This window comes from Engraulis encrasicolus, chromosome 19, assembly GCF_034702125.1.
Source record: "Engraulis encrasicolus isolate BLACKSEA-1 chromosome 19, IST_EnEncr_1.0, whole genome shotgun sequence".
Lineage (NCBI taxonomy): Eukaryota > Metazoa > Chordata > Actinopteri > Clupeiformes > Engraulidae > Engraulis > Engraulis encrasicolus.
In genome coordinates, this window is record NC_085875.1 from 42,176,830 (window position 1) to 42,195,352 (window position 18,523).

Below are 18,523 nucleotides of genomic sequence, written 5' to 3' on the forward strand. Positions count from 1 at the left end.
TAGCGATCACATCGTAGAATTTAGGCTGTGGATGATTTTTATTTCTGATCGTTTACACATCCGTTGGTATTCTTAACTGCATGCTATGTCTTAGAAAACATTTGTATTTCTTTGACCTGGTCCTAGAGCCCTGGAGTCAGTGCACTTATAACAGTAAATCTTTTCACACTTTACAAAATATATATTTTTAATAATCCCTTTAATACAAAGTTGGTGGCGTTCTACTAAAAAATATTAAACTGAAGTCATGGCTGTTGAGTGTGGGTTTGGCCTGTGCAGTCTAGGGTAATGGTGCAATCTATGGTAAGTCTAGCCTTTACATGTATTTAATATCTAATTATTACAGAATCAAAATTACAATTCTGTCATCTCACTGTATTGCTGTGCAGGAATATGGCTCAAGAACAGAGAGTGCGTTCCAATATGCACACTCCCGTCGTCCACTTGTGCTTGTGGCCTCACCCCGCCTCCTGGCCCCTCCTCCGTGGAGAAAATAATAACGTTTGCCAGCAGTCAGTCTAGCCACAACAATTTTTGGGGGACTGTTTATCGTTCACCAACCCAATATACAAATGAGAATTGTGATTTTGCAAGATATTGAATCGATTTTCTGTCGTCAGTGACATCATCATGAGGTCACAAGCAGGGAAGTGAGCAAGGGAGGTCAGAAGGATTGGAATCCACCCCGCAAACTCAGCAATGCCATCGCTATTGTTGAGGCTTTGGATTGTCTGACGAGGCTTATTCGAGATTCCGCAACGTCTGCATGTGCATGCAGACAGCAATGCATTCTGGATGAAAATGTTGCATGATGGTTAGATTTCTTGTCCAACTTATCAATTTCAGTCCTGTTGCGCCGACGAAGTGACATGTCACATGGTGTCAAACTCTCACGGCATCAATGCGACTGCAGAGGGACTTTGTTGATGACCGTCTGCAAGGGTCTGCATACCACCTCCGAGGGGATGCACCCCTGAACTGGTTGGCCAACAGCTCACTCACGTGTGTATAGGCGCCTTGTCTCACATCCCTACACACGTTTGCACTGCACCCACTTCAGCTCCTCCTCCCCACCTGTCCCCCCACACCACACACATGGTGTGCTAGTAGATCAAACCAGTGCGAGCTCATCGTCTCGTGCACATTTGTGGTCGACTTCAAATGCACAGTGTTTAATACCACCCATATCGTGACGACAAGTTCTCGCTCACATGCTTTGTCAACATCAATCAACGGCAACAAAGTCGATCGCGCCTAATGTTTGTCTGTCTGTCCGCATGTCCACCTGCAATGTTTAGGGGCACCTGCTGGTGGCGCAAAACACACAACATCAGCTGTGGCTAGGGGGCCCGGTTATCCCCATCTGATTGCTGATGTGTGTCAAGAGGGCATTTGTGCCTTTGAGTGACAGCAGGGAAAATAGAACTGTTTTTGAAATTCACTTTTTATTGGTTTTTACACAAATAAATGAAACACTGAACATGCACAAGTGAACAGTGAAGACTGCAGGTAGATATTGACTAACAAAGCTATACACTATAGACCCATTTAGAGTTTGTAAACAGGTATGACGTAATTTGGCTGCATTCGTACCGCTGCCTAAAAATCGTCCATGCTCCGTTCACTTGTACAGAGACTCGACAGGTGTTATTTCCGGAATAAGATAACGGATGCTCGTGCTAACCTCAGATATGCAGTGGGCACCACAGACACAGGTATTCCTGGTGATGTCATCAGTCCACTCAGTAGTTTAATGTCTTGTAACAACAAACATCTCCTATGCTTCTCGAACAGCCTCTTCCCTCTCAAAATAGCATAACAAGTGTACTTTTCGGAATCAATTTTTTATCAGCTTCAGAACGGCAGTTTTCTCTTTTTTTTCTCTTTCCAGAAAAGTGGAGTCTCTCGTAATATCCTTACAATATCTCTGGTGTGTTTGAGTCGACGATGCGCACGCATTCATGAGGACGTCGACTCTGAACGGGTCTATACAGTATGTTAAAAAAAGAGTTTAACTATACACATTTGTACATTGCTGAATGTTAAATATCCTCATAAACAGAAAGACAAAGAGAAGAGTAAAGAAAGAAAACCGAAAAATAAACAAACAGAAAAGAAAAACCAAGATCTTACTGTAGAATATCTAAGTAAGCCCCCCATTTTTCACAAAGACATCCTCCTTATCCATCATTCTATATCTATAGCACAACTTCTCATAAGAGGCCAGTCCACAATTGATATAGCTACTTGTGTTTTCCAGTTGTGTAAAAATAGGGCTGTTTAAAGGGTGGAAAGGGAAGATGGCAGTGAGAAGAAAGAGTAACATGGGCCTTAAAATGGAAAAGAATAAAAACTGACCTACAGTATGTATTATGGATTTAGGTGTGGTCCAGTGATGGTTACATAGGCCTATTCATGTTCAGAAGAATAGCATTAATGGTTGTTTTTGGAGCATATCCGAACGACAGGGAAGATCCCCTTTTATTTCTATGAACACATCAATGGAATTTGGCAAGATCTGCACCTTTCTTCTACTGTAGGTACTACGTGTACATAACTAGAAAGGAAATTGTGGTTCATTTTACATTTATATTTAAGAAATCCCAGACAACCACTTTAATGTTATGGCAACTAAGATTAACACCATGAGTCTTCGAAACTCTGCAACTCAGGTGGTTGGTGTCACACACTTCCACCAAACAGGTCCACCTGGAGTTGAGCGAGAATGTAATGTATCAAACCTACAAAATCAGAGGAGGGTTTAGCGTAGCTCAGAAGGAGAGGGAAAAAAGTCTTAAGTGAGTTGGAATTTAAAATAAAGACTTGGACCGTTCTCCAGACAAGCTAATGATTGATCGTACCATGTGCTTATTGTCAGTGGACCTCTCCTGCTGCTGTTGCTCTAACCAGGGAAGACTATGGTGGTGACAAAGGGGTCAGTTGTCCCGGGCCCAGGGAGCGAGTGGTCCCAAAACGGTGTTTTCATGACATTGTATGTATTGGACTGGGGGCCCTTCTAGATTACTTTGTCCTCGGCCCATCAAAAGCTGTCAGCAGCCCTGGCTCTAAGCATTGTAGTCGCACCGGTCACACCATTACACTCCGGGCTGTTAGAAACAAGGCCAGACTCCATCCAGCAGGTTTCCAGCTGTCTTGATGTTACACCCCCCTTTTTTTACTGTTTCCTACGGTGTGTGGGCTAGTTCATTTTCAGTCTATTTGAATCTAATCTAACGAGCGTAATTAGTGCAGGCACTGCCCTGGGCCAGTCATACGTGCACTGACTGACTATCCATCCATTGGCTGTCTACTGGGGAAGTTGTGCTTGGACCTCGTTCACAAAGACTTGATTGTGAGGCAGGCCAATTTGAGCCAAAAACACCAGGGTTACTAGCCTGACTAAAGCCAGATTATGTGTCCCTTATTCTGTCTTCACCAGGTTTATATGGTACGAAAACAAACAGTTTGTCAGCTTATTTCTGGGGTTCTACCGATCAACAACCTGTGAAGGAGTGGTAAAAAAAACGTGATAAAAAAAGGCCATAAACATAAGAGCACTTATTAAATCATATAATATGTCTAGATCTATATAAATATTATTCTTTTAAAAGCAGTTGGATCCAGTTTATCAGGCCATGTGGATGAATAACAAATCCAAGCATGATGTCGTAAGGAATATTGCCATGGGAGATGTGTTGTTTTTAGTTCTTTAGTCAAGTCTGAACAATTGCAGGCTACAATCCATATGATGGGGAATCCAATTTGGGGCCGTAGGGTCACCAATAGGATTGGGAGCAGTAGAGTTGTTTTAGTGAGTATTTTTGGGGCTTGTGGTGCTTTTATTATGACCGGTTAATGAAGATGTGACAGGAAAGTAGGGAAATGAGCCTTGCCAGACTTGAACCTGGGTCCCCATGTAACATGCTGTACGTGATGCACCATAAAACCACCCTGCAGTTATTTCTTGGAGCTAATGTCTTGGGACTGGGATCTTAGGCCTTTCTGTGAACTGTTACTCACTACACTACACAGTTCACTGATTCTTGAAAGTAGGCCTACTTTTATAGCATGTCAGCTACAGTATAAAAGTAATAATTCTGTTTAAAATCAATTACATTTTCATGAACAAAATAAATCCAGGTAATGATTAAGGGGTCTGTTACACAAATGTACAGTTGTTTGAATGATTTAAGTGTAATTTTATTATTTTTCATTGCTGTAAACCTGCCCACGCCCTGTAAAATCTGCTGTTTTAAGGACAGACATCATCATTTCAACTGACTGGAAAAACCTCACTGCTGGAATTGAACAACCAGTACGTGTGGAAGAACTGCAAATAGTGAGTTTAAAATGATATTTACTATTATTTTCTGATTACTCAAAATGTTGTGTCCCACACATTTGTCACCACTGTCAGATATTTTTTAAAAGACAATAAATTCAGGCAAGTACAAGGTCATTGTCATTACTGAAGACCCGTTTTCAAACCTTGAGCTCTACTGCATATTCATCATCACTGAAGCTCCTGTAAGTTTACTATTTTCTCTTAAATGTGTTAATTCTCAACCATAACCTGTCAACACCACCTCTGTTGTATGATAGTATTAGATTAGATTAATGTTAATTAATATAGGCCTATAGGGCCTACTTTTTGAGAAGAGGTATGAAGTACCGAAAAACAAAGGTAAAACAAAATGGCTAATGTGAACAAACTACACATATTATATAAAAGAGCATTTTTTTTGTCACCACTGTCAGGTTTTGTCCCATAACTGGTCAGCTTGTTCCATGGCTGAATTGTGCTGGTTAATGAAACATACTCTGTAAGCCATATTAGTAATCATTGTGGTCCAAAATTATAGTCAATGAGACGCATTTGGAGGCTTTTTTGTCACCAACATCAGACAAAAACCTGTCGGTGGAGACATCTGACAGGTGACAAAAACTACAGAAGTTTTTTTTCGGAAGGAGTTTTAAGTGTTCACTTCAATACAAAAAACATATTATTTCACTTCTAGTGGTGTCAGATGGTGTTGACAAAAACAAGTAATAGCCTATTTTATGAAAAAAAAAGTAAGATATGGGGACTGGAGGTTGATCCTACTGTATATATTGCTGCACAGCCAAGTCCTTCATCTATGATAATAGGCCTACCTCTATATTTTCTTTCAAAATGAAAACCCGTTTTAGCCACACTCTCAAGAAACACAGAAGAATTACAGACACGTGGGGTTAGTTAAAGTTGTGGGAAGCATTATGAACTGTTACTCTTAATTTTGGGAGATTTAGAAGGAGAAAAAAATATTTTAAGGTCTTCGGTTTAACTTTGGTTTAATATCTGGCTTCAAGACTAGTTCTTGCAAGTTTCATTTGAGAGATGAAAGCCAGATCTGCCTGAATTGTTCCTTCCAGAACTCCCTCAAGAGAAAAGGACACAATCCATGCTTCGTATAAGACTTGTTTCTGAAAGACGAACCCAAGACAATTATAACAAGCAATATTTTTCTCCAGGCCTCCATCCAGGTGCCTGGAGATTCCTCAGAAGTGGATTACCAATTACAGGCAGGATGGCCTAAAAAAAGTCCTCACAGGACAGAAAAAAAGACAAGAGGTAAACATCCACTGCAGAATGTCGAAATGTTAATTTTCTGAATAAAGAAATTGTTTCTTGTTTTTCTAACTGGTTCAGCTGGCATTGGAGACGTGGGAGTGTGGATGTCTTTGGCCATTTTCCTTTGATCCCACTGCTGATGTGAACACTTCGTCCTAAGTCAACAATTATGACACCCGTGTTGAGAGGCGTACAGCACTCTAGCTCGCAGGGAATTCCTTGTCACATCAATCGCAGACTTTGTTTGGCCCAGTAATCGCAATTGATTTTTTTTCTCGAGAAGTCTAGAAAACATTCTTATATTGTTACAGTAATCGGCAAGTCAGGACTCTTTGCCTTTCTGACTCATTCCCCCCCTTTCTGATGCACATCTTGTGTTTGACAATGCAGTCTGTGAGGATGGCCAGAGAACACTGAAGACGGAGTTGTTATGGAAGCATTGTTTCCCACAAGAAAGGAAGAGCAAGACAAAGACTCTTCAGACTGAATTCCAGCCATAGTACTGAGGGGGGTGGTGGGAGGTGGGAGTGGGGATGGGGATGGGGATGAGGAATGAGGGCCGTTGAGTGGAGATTGTAATCGCACTGTCCAACAGTGAAGCTGTCTTATAACGTTTTACTGCAACCACGTGTGCAGGAATGAAAGCCTGAGTGTGTGTAGCGGAGCATGGATCATGGATCATGGAAAGCAGAGATGAATAGACATGAATTTTTTAAAGTCCAGAAGATCATGGACAGAGAGCTCTCCAACATTTAGCCTATAGCTTAGGCTAAGGGGATGATGCACAATTGATGATAAATCTGCAGAGACTTCATTTATGACTGAACCGGTCTAAAACTGTTAAGACAAGGCCCTTGTAATTACTTTGCTGTTACCACAATGTCAACGACCAAGTTGTTATGTATTACTGAAGGCTCTGTGTATATGATAATCTAGTGATAGTACAGTATTCCACTGACAGAAGTGAACAGTTCACATTATGATGCTGCAACCTTAAAGGCATCAGTGCATGGCTGATAGCAACACTCAAAACATGTCCCGCCTTAAAGCCTACCACTAATGGTAAACAGAAGCTGGCAGTTATGGTGTGTCACAGCCCGGGGTTCAAGTCAGTTATAGTGTTGAAACTGGCTTCAGCCTGATCTCAGTTCAAAATCGGACGCTGGGGATGTGGTGAGGACATCAGTATAGCATAACTTGGAAACATCTGTCTTCTGTCTCACTGAACAGACTTTTTAAGTTTCTCTCTCTCTCTCTCTCTCTCTCTCTCTCTCTCTCTCTCTCTCTCTCTCTCTCTCTCTCTCTCTCTCTCTGCATCTCCTTCTCTCTCCCTCCGTGAGACAGGATGTCAAATGTAATCGTACCACATGAGGTATAAGGGGTGTTTGAATACAACCAGAAATGCCTGGTGCCACTGATTTGCTTTGCTGGAGCGTTACTGTTGAATGCCATACAGTACAGTACATGGCATCTCGGTGAATGGGATGCCTGTGTGTGTGCGTGTGTGTGTGTGTGTGTGTGTGTGTGTGTGTGCGTGCGTGCGTGCGTGCCTGTCTGTGTGCCTGCGAGCGTGTGTGTGTGTGTGTGTGAGAGAGAGAGAGAGATAGAACATGTGTATGGGTGAGTGTGTCATGTGTCTGTGTGTGTTTGTGTTTGTGTGTGTGTGTGCCTGTTTGTGTGCGTGTGAGTGAGTGAGTGTGTGTGTGTGCTGTGTGTGTGTGTGTGTGTAAGAGAGAGAGAGATAGAACGTGTGTATGGGTGAGTGTGTCGTGTGTGTGTGTGTGTGTGTGTGTGTGTGTGTGTGTGTGTGTGTGTGTGTGTGTGTGTGTGTGTGTGTGTGTGTGTGTGTGTGTGTGTGTGTGTGTGTGTGTGTGTGACCTCAGTTCACTGCTCCGCTGGCTGTGTTGCTGTGTGACATCTCTCTCGTGGAATGCCAGGAAGTGACAAGGGCTTCAGGATGCCTTTTCATTGTCATACTTCGCCGGGACGGAAGCAATTCATTGGCAAGCCACCAGGCAAACTCCACGCTGACTTTTTAATGATCCCCTCCGAGCTTCCTATACAGCTGCCACACACACGCGCGCACAGACACAGGCACACAGTATACACTATGTACACACACACACACACACACACACACACACACACACACACACACACACACACACACACACACACACACACACACACACACACACACACACACACGCGCGCACGCGCGCACACACACACACACACACACACACACACACACACACACACACACACACACACACACACACACACACAGAAAGACAAAGGCAGAGACACAGACAGATGCCCACAGACCTCTTTGCAGTCCCACATGCACATGTTCCGACTCAGATGAATACATTCATACAAACACGCAAACATAACACATGCACATGCATTTACGTACAGTACACACACAAACTTACATACTAACTACTGGTATATTGGTACATACAGGCATGCACACACACACGCACGCCCGTACACATGCACACACACCCAGGTAGACAGACAAACAGACAAAGACACCTCACACCCACACGCACACGCACGCGCAAACGCACACAAACACACACGCACACGCACACGCACACACAAAGATTGTCACAAATGGAGTCAAAGCTGGAAGCAAAGTAAACAGGATGGAGTTTGAGTAGCACTGGAGCATAAACAAGTGAGTCAGCAGAGAAGTGGCAGCGTAGCGAGCGAAGAAGTGAAGGAGCGAGAGAGGGAGCGAGTGAGGGAGAGAGAGAGCGAGGGAATGAGCGGGCGAGGCGGAGACGGAGACATGCTCCCCCGGGTGACGGCTACACAGCTGATGAAAACCCCCTGCAATGGTGATAAATTGAGCCGCATGTCCCAGGGGACCCCGAGAGAGAGAGAGAGAGAGAGAGAGAGAGAGAGAGAGAGACAGAGAGAGGGGGCCCTTTTAACTCACACAGGCAGCCATAACAAGCCGCCAAGCTGAGGACAATTACACGCTCACTTCTTTGGGTACCTAGTTTGCCTCTTCGTTCTGGGGTTTTGAGAGAGCTTGGGGGTAGCTTGTGTTGTTCTTAGAATAATACGGGTGAGAGAAGGTGCCTGTGTGTGTGTGTGTATTTGTTATTATGTGGAATATGTGGGTGTGCAGTATATTTGGCAGAGGATGTGTATGTGTTTCTTAATAATAAGGATCCTGTCTTTGTCTTTTCAGGAATCATCTAGTGTAGGTGTCTTTTGGAGTTGGAGTATATATGCAGTACAGAGAGGAGGAGGAGGAGAGAATGGGTAACGGGGGAAACAGGAGAAAAAACAAGGATGGAGCAACTGTGTGTGTGTGTGTGTGTGTGTGTGTGTGTGTGTGTGTGTGTGTGTGTGTGTGTGTGTGTGTGTGTGTGTGTGTGTGTGTGTGTGTGTGTGTGTGTGTGTGTCTGTGTCTGTGTGTGTGTGTGTGTCTGTGTCTGTGTGTCTGTGTGTCCAAAAACTAAACAAAGCCCACTACAAAAGCACAGTGGAGAAAGAAAGAAAGAGAGAGAGGGGGAGAGAATGAGACACAGAGACAAACAGATAGAGAAAGAGTGAGAGAGAGAGAGAGACAATGAGCATACAGAGAGACAATGCACTGCCCCTGCCAAAGGGCCGGCGCTGTGAGTGTTATGTAGGCTGACACTGAATCAGACATGCTTCCTTAGCGTGTTTGAAGAAGAAATACGAAATGGAGGAGAAGAAGGAGGAGAAGAAGAAGAAGAAGGAGGAGTGAGGGAGGGAGGGAGAGAAAGAGGGGGGTGAAAAAAAAATCAAAAAGCGCAGAATGTCTTCGTTTTAGGAGAGCTCGGCACGGCGAGTCTGGCCAAGTCTGGCTCCACAAGCTGAACGCCGCGCCGCTCTCCCCTCGCTGGTGGAACTGACAATAAATGAAAGGTCAGCATTGTTCTCTTGAAATCAAATCCCAAACATCTCGGCGTAATAACAATATGGAGCGATATGGTTTTGCGGTGGAGGAGCCGTAAATAAGAGCAGCCTTCTTGTGGGCCCTAAATTTAAACAGATTGCACACACAGTGCCACCGCGAAGCCATCACACACACACACATGCATGTACAGACACGTACGCACGCACGTGTTCGCACACACATGCGCACAAACACACACACACACACACACACACACACACACACACACACACACACACACACACACACACACACACACACACACACACACACACACATGCATATGGTCGCACACACGTGCGCACAAACACACACACGCACGCACGCGCGCACACATACACACACACACCAGCCACCCCCTCTCTGTTTTTGACTTTCACATCAAAGTGCTCACCGCCACCCCCATTCCCTTCTCTCCTTTTTCTCTCCCACCCCTCCACCTCCTCTCTACCTCTCTCCATGTCTCTCCATCTCTTGTCCCATGTCTATGAATGTGTGTATATTTTTGCCGATCACCCCCCCTGACCTGTTTCTTCCAGTGCAAATGACGGGCTGATGACTCCAAAGAGAGAAGGAGGAGAGAGGAGAGGAGAGAGGAGAAGACAGGGAGGAGAGAAGGAGAGAGGAGAGAGGAGAGATGGAGATGGGGGTGCAGCGTGAGGTCTTTGGCACGCCGGCCTATTATTACAGACGAAATTGCAAACCCCCAGGGGAGGGAAGATTCTGTTACAAATCAAACACGGGTTCCGTTTCGTACACAAGGCTAAAAAGCCTTTGGATGGATGGAAAGCTTTTTTTTTTTTTTTTCAAAGTCAAGACCGTTCCTTGGACAGGAATCTGAGCACGCTGGTAATGGCAAATGGATGGAGTCACAGTGATTTATGCGAGATGTTTTTAATGATTTTTTTTTGGTGTGGTGTGGAAGGTTTGAGGGTTTGGGGATGGGGGGTGCGGGGTACTTCTTTCTTTCTTTCACCTTACATGACCTGGTTGTGAACGGGTAACCCCTATGGTGGTCCGCTCTCCAACTATTGTCCAAATAACTGCTTGGAGTCCTAGGAGGACCATTAAAGTGCTGTGGCACAAGCAAAGCAGTGTCTGCAACTTTTCGAGAAATCTTGTGTAGAAGAGAAGTTTACCAGCAGGTCATCGTTTGTTTTTGAGATTTCACTGAATGTACATTTTTTCTACTCAAACCTGCAGAGAAATCCTTATAAATGTCTGAGCCCACACAACTTAGTCACAGTCATTTGGCTGCTCTGGCCTTAAGGTTGTATGTGTGACACTCAAAATTTGTGATGTTTATTACGTTCTCAACATGTAAAGGGACATTTTCTTTATTTTTTTCTTTAAGGGGACAGTTTGTTCCCTGGAGGCCCTTCAGTCAGTGGCCATGGACCCGTGTTTAGTTTGGATGTCAGTGAATATCATTGTGTGTGTGGGGAGGAAATTAAAAATGCAGGAGTGTAATTTACAGGAGAGTGGGATAGATTTAAAGTCTCTCTCTTCCTCTCCCCTCTCTCTCTCCGTCTGTTGCCTCGCTTCCAAACTTCTAAATATGTCGCAGCTGAATGAGAAACTGAGCTTTTCTGTGCTGGCAACAACAAGAAGGTTGTGCCATCTAGCCGGCCAACCAACCCCTGCTCCTTAGGCAATAGTCTGTTCTCCAAAGGCAGGGAGAGAGAGAGAGAGAGAGAGAGAGAGAGAGAGAGAGAGAGAGAGAGAGAGAGAGAGATGGTGGAAGTGGTATTGCAGTGGTAGTAAGGATTTCTTTTTTTTATCATATCCAAATGCTATACATGCTTGACATCTGATTTGACTCCCGTTTTTTTTTTTGCATGTGTATTTCAAATTGCAGTGTAATTTCTCTCCATGTTTAATGAAAGGAAATATTAATGTGGGCCAGGAGTTAAGCATTTCAGGCATGGTGTATACAGTATATGGCGTATGGGCACAGGGGTCTCTCGGTTAAATACTGCATTACTGGGTTACTCCTCTGCTTTGAGCTGCAGGCTTCTGTGGTATTCGTGTAGACTGTGTTAAGGAGGTTTAAATAGGCTGTTTGGGGCAGAGGCAGTATAACAGTCCAAGGCAATGAGCAAGAACACTGGTTTACTATTTGGTGGAGAATAAAAACACAAGTCTGACCAGTTTATGTTTCAGGAGAGGCAAACATCCAGATGCATGACTGCATACCAGACATGTGGACTCGAGTCCAGTGACTTGGACTCGAGTCTGACTCGAGTCAGCAGTGTGAAGACTTGCGACTTGAAATTTCAAGATCAGAAAGGACTTGCGACTCGACTCGACTTGCACGCCTTTGACTCGGGACTCGACTTGGACTTGACAGTTGTAACTTTCAATGACTTGGCGTGACTTGCCATGTTGGGTCTAAAAAAAAGTCCAAGTCCAACCCTTGTTTTCAGAATGCAACAGCCCGCCCACATTCTTTGTTTGAATCACGTCATTGTCCTAAGCGGTGCTATGCCATTGGCGGCCAGATGCGGCCGGACGCAGCTGGCCTGGACGCGGCGACCAGCGGCAAAAACACCATTAGTGAGTCTCCAGAACAAACATAGCCTACATTTTAAACCATCGCGGAAGTTAATTTATCTCCCTCTCAGCCCCAACTCATTTTGCATTCTTAATAGGGTAGGCTATGGAAGTTTGCACTGTGATCAACAAATATTTTCTATCAATGTTGTAGGACGTGTGTGTGGTGGCCGCTGTGATGTGCAACACGCCTCAGTAGGCTACACACGTGAAGCTCTCGCTCTCTCGCCCCTCGCTTACGACAGAAATTCAGTGAGAACCAAGCTGTCTAAATATTTTAGCTAAATGGTGATGGGCATTGATTGTTGAACATTTGGCTATTTAAGCAGTTGAAATAAAAAAGCACACGCTGCTGACATAACCGAACCACAGGACTTTATCTATTGTTGTTTTATAAAAGAGTACGCCTATCCGTTTTGCTTTCCCTGTCCTTTATGAATGCGCTTGCCTTCAGCCCCCGAAGGCTGTTACAGTATGTTCCGCTCCCACACACTATGCTTGCGAGTCAGTCACTTCAAAGTGAAATGCAACCTTGCGAATAATTTCCACCATCGCGGACAAAACCACGTTATGATGGATATGTGGCGAGGTAAACGTTACGAATATGGCCTGCTTTTAAGTTTCCCCCAACCCAGGATGTGTCCGTAGGCTATATGGCTTGATATCCCAGGGCTATTTCATGACCACAACTCCACGCGCTGAAAATGCATGTTAAGTTCGCGCTTCTCAGTCTAGAAAGATAACCTCTCGGTAACATTCTTTGCATTGACCAGCCACCATCGGTTGAGTATTAGAATCAATACAAAAAGACACGTTTATACATGTCTTAGTCTTCCAGCATGCAATCGAAAATAGGCGAGCAGAGAACACTTGTTCTTGCATCCATCAAAAGAGCTCCACCGCGGTTGCCTACTTTAGATGCCGGGTGAATGATTCCAAAGGGAAATAATTTAGCCTATAGCCTATTCATGACAGTCTTGCAAAGAGACAAGACAAACGACCAAAATTGTCAAATAATTGGTCAAGGCGCGAGATGAGGAATACTGCATGGCTATTGGAAAAAACTTTGAAGAAATAAGTGCAAGCAACACTGCTTCCCGCGAAGCTTGCGCTTGAGGGCTATAAACAAGCTATGCGCCCCGAACCTCACTGCTTGTTGTTCATGACTTGAATCGAAACATTTCTAAGGACATCAGGGCTATCTTTGATTCCTGGAATACCGCCTCAGCCAGCTGAAAGCAGAGAAGCAGTGTCCCATGTGTCAAATGGTAAGATAATGCCATAGGCTACCTGTTCCTTGAAAGTTTTAAAACTCAGCCTTGACACACTGTCATGTCAGCCACATCAGTTCAAACGCAATCTTTAATGCGGCCTATCGTGAAGTTTAAATGTAATGCGAGATAGAGGTTGTAAGCTACTGCTGCTGAGCAGCGCAAGACATAGGCATGGGTCGGCTCCCGTGGATAAAAAGCATGTTGCGTGTCGCGGCAGTGGTGGACGAAGTACACCAGTTATGTACTTGAGTAAAAGTACAGTTACCTTGCATTGAAAACTACTCAAGTAAAAGTAAAAGTATTCACCTCACTTTTTTACTTGAGTAGAAGTACAAAAGTATCTGCCGTCAAAAATACTTAAGTATTAAAAGTAAAAAGTAAAAACTTAAAAATTAAGCCTTTGGTGCAATTTTAATAAGTAAGTGTTGTAGGCCTAGTTTGGTCATATCTAATTAAATAACCTCTGATTAGCATAGGCTAGGCTATACCAACATGTAGAACTAGCCTAGGCCATAACAGGCCTCAGAAACACTGTGGAGTAAGTCCATGGATGTTCATTTTCACCTCTCTAAACATTTAATACTGACCCTAACATGCCCAAACGTACACATGAAAGGGCCATTAATAGTAAGAATGATTAGGCTGAAATTGATTATATGCCTATTAGAACAACTACTGTGACAGCAAGGAGTAGCCTATAAAGTACTTTATGTTTCATTTTTGTTATAATTATGGTTTTGGTAGACCTTTTCTTAATAATAATAATAATAATAATATCATCATCATCATCATCATCATCATCATCATCATCATCATCATCATCATCATCATTATTATTAGGCTATGTAGTGTTTGGTTATGTTAAGGTTGGCTTAGGCCTATGTACTGTATGGACAAACAGACGTCTTGCGACTAAGTTACCTTTAAAGATAGGAACATCTTCATATACTTGTAATGGTCTCTATTTGCTAGATGCCAATGATTTGCAATAGCCTAGGCCTACTTGATACAACTTAATTGGAACACTTATCTGTCTGATCATGAAAAAGCCTTTTGTGCCTGTGCACATCACTGGGCCAATATTTAGCCAAAGTCCACTTTTAAAAAAAAAAAAACTTTGTTACTGTTGTTTTTTTTACAACCTCACTTTGGTGGTTTTGCCAGTACTTTTCATATCCACTGTAGTCTACTGACTTGACTTTAGGTAAAGGATACATGTTGCAAGGATAGGCCTACATGTTGCATGCAGCCTCACTGCAACATGTGGTGGCCCCAGGCAATCCTCATGTAAAGATACAAACCCTTTAGTCTACACAAGCCTCTTTTCCATAATGTTGAAGCAAATCATTTGCTCATCATCATCTATTAGACAAGTAATTTATATCCCCGACTACTTCAAAAAATACTGCAATGTATTGAGGGGAAAGAAGGCTATCACAGAGTTGTGCGCCTGTATGGTTGGAATAAGCAGCATGTATAGGCATCCTGTGTAGCCTACTTGACTCAAGAAACCAACACGCTACAAAAGCGGCAATTATGTGACTCTATTATAAGCCACAACACAGATATAGCACAGTAAGTCAAGTAAGCAGTACATTAAGTTTCAATTTGCTGATTATTCAGTTCAAACGCGAAGCCTATCTAACAAATTTCGTACAAGTGTCAGGCGAGTGCAGCCTGCGAGCTAAACCTCTCCCCCCTCACACAACGAATACGACGTGCAGATTAATACACTCTACTGTAACAACGTTTTTGTCGCCTGCTTTATTATTTTGCTGTGCTTTCCGCATGTTACTAGTAAATACCGTTTCTTATTATTTCAATTCGCAAGTCGCAACAGTGGACTCATCAGTGGTCTGGCTCTGCTTGATTCCTTCTAACACTAATTCTGTGTAGGCCTACAGTAGAGCTTGTTGTCACGTGACACATTACAACCAATCACAATGGCGAATCTCTGAGTCTGCCAATCGGATTCAGTTTCACTTTCTTCACACCGGCGTGAAATCTCAGATTTCATTTGACCAGGGTATTAAAAATGAATTAATTCACCTGCCTTATCGCCTTAAATAAAAAAGGAACGAGTAAGGAACGAGTGTTTCTGTAAATGTAACGAAGTGAAAGTACTAAATTTCGCTTTGAAATGTAGTGAAGTAAAAGTATAAAGTCTTACCAAATAAAAATACTTGAGTAAAGTATGAAAGTATGAAAATGTTACTTAAGTAGGCTACAGTAACGAATTACATTTACTTCGTTACTGTCCACCACTGGTCGCGTGCTGCTCCCAGCCCAATCCTTGCGCGCGCGAACCTTGTATCTCGTGGTGTCGACACCGCTTTATCTTATGATTCTCACAGTTCGAACTACATGCTTCGTTTGGTATTTTGGGGGAGTTTGGAGTCACAATGACCGCTGCTTTGAAATGACACGTTAGAGCTACACGACGCCAGCACTGGAGAACTGGGATGTAACCTTGTTTTCCAAATTAACAAAAATTAGGAAACATAGAAGCAGAACTTTGTTTGGCTACAATCTATGACCTGGACGGTGAACTTAATCTTTTTGAAGAGGCATGAACAGCATACAAGTGCCTTTGTGGGGGAGGAGAGGGCGATTGGGGAGAACAGGGAGACGAGAGCATGGCGCGAGGCGCATATTCTTTCGGGAAAAATGAGAGCGAAATGTTGGATAGGGCATTACACACCTTCCTTCTTCCTACACTGTAGAAGCGCAGAACAAGGTTGCCTCGTTGCCATAACTGACATTCTGCAGCGCTAACGTGCACAGCGTGCTGGCGAATAGTCTAGTAGCCTAATATAATTAACAAGACGTGGATTAATGACTGTGCAAACGAAGTTCTAGTTAACTTGGACTGTGACGCAGTAAAAATGGTTGGTGGGCCATTGCGGCGAGAATGTGAGGGGGAAAGCGACAATGCCGATATCAGCTTCAACAATAGTAGAGTAGAGTAGAGTAGAGTAGTAACTTTATTGATCCCCAGAGAGAAATTCAGGAAATTCATCATTACTTTACCAGGAATTTAATCCAACTAACTAGCCTACTTTTTCCTAATTTCTTAGCCCATATGGACAAGTGTCTACTAGGCTAAATACTGTCGGCACGTAGCCTACAGCAGATAGCCTAGTGCTGCACCATGCATGTGCTCATTGGTGGGTTCACAGTTATGACACTGTCAATGCTCAGCTTTTGGTTCACAGATAATGGGATGAAGTGAACATCATGGACCAGCTGAGACAGGGCTGCCTGCTGAGCCTGTAGCCCCACCCCCCATACGCACACGCGCACACACACACACACACACACACACACACACACACACACACACACACACACACACACACACAGGGCTCAATTTAAAAAAAAAGAAATTGATTACCCCTGCTGTATGTCATATCTTGATGAGAATGGTGAGCTTAATATGGTACCTTAGGGAAAATGGCGTCTTTTAAAGCCAAACCAAAATGTTTACATTAGTCGACTGTTACACTACAGTAAAGAGAGGGGGGAGGGTGGGTAGCACCTGTAAGACATGAATAGGCTACTACTTTCACCCTTGGCCTTTGTGGGTAAATTCAAACATAGTACGCTGAAAGTGTGAATCCACGTTTTCAGGTCGGAAGTGTAATATGCCCCCCTAATGTCTTGAAAAAACCTTCCAGCCAAAGCTGTCAGCGGCCCTGCCTGTGCTCCTAGTGAAAAAGTTAACCATAGTCCTGTCCTTAGCGTTATGATGCTAGAGTCTGTATAACTTACAACCTTGACTAGATATGACCGGCCCACCACCAAGACCAGGGTGGAGTAGTGGAATAGGTTTATGCCATCAGATGATGGAACGGACACACACACATACGCACACATTCTTGCAAACAGGACTATTTGCCCACTGGACAGTAAATATTTGGCATATGGTTGCTCCTTTGTTTAAGTACAAATTCACATGAAATGTATTTTTATGTGTAAAAAATATGAAATTAAATGTCATTTTACATACACAGCACAAGCAGTAGTTTGGTTTAGACTGATTTTTCTGCAACTGTTTTAGTAATTGTCATCTTTTTACTCAGGTATCATTATTATACTAATGAATTTATGATCGAAATTGTGATTGCAAATGGAAAATCCCTTTGTGACTTGTGAAGGACTTGAAAAAATATGAGACTTGGACTTGGACTTGACTTGGCTGGGGTACGACTTGGACTTGGACTTGACTTGGTCAGATGTGTCTTGACTTGTGACTTGACTCGGACTTGAGTGGAAAGACTCGAGACTTACTTGTGACTTGCACGTTAGTGACTTGGTCACACCTCTGCTGCATACTGTACTAAACACAATTTTGTTTGCAATAAATCCTCTAATATGAGAGCAATTAGAGGCCATAGGCTATATAGTAGGTAATTTATATTAGGTAATTTGTCCTAACGATCAAGAGGGAAAAAGGTCTAAAATTATGTAATCACCTTTGAATCACTGTCCCCATCACATCAACACAGCACATGCCAAGACTGCTGACTGTAATATTAGTAGTGACTGTTGATGTCTTTACCTTATGAATTCCTCCATGTTGGGATACAGTAGAGGCTCACTTTTCTGGATGAAAACGTTTTAGGTAATAGGTTCATTCATTATTTTTAATGTACTGGCATGTGTTTGAGAATAAACACAATGTTTTGTGCCGGTTTGGAGATTATCCAGAGCCAAATCACGAATTATAGATTTTAATTCTGAAACTAACCCACAATACAGCTTTTTCCTCTAATAACATAACCGTGAGTAATGGACACAAGTTCACGAGTATCAGGCTTGCACACGCGGATTCATGCATTCCTATAGAAGCATAATATCAACCGTGAAATTAGTTTAAAAAAATGTAATTGAGAGAGAGAGAGAGAGAGACAGAGAGACGAAGGGAAAAATAATAGAGAAAATATGTCATTGTCCTGCAAACAACCTGTTGAGTATTCTTAATAAAACGTCTCAAAATGGAGAACCATTAGTCTATGAGACATAATTGACATATTTTGAACACTATTGGACATGCAACATTGTGTGTGCACTGCACACGCAGCACACATACCGCATGTGTGTGAGTGTGTGTCTCTGCATGTGAGTTTGTCTTTGAGG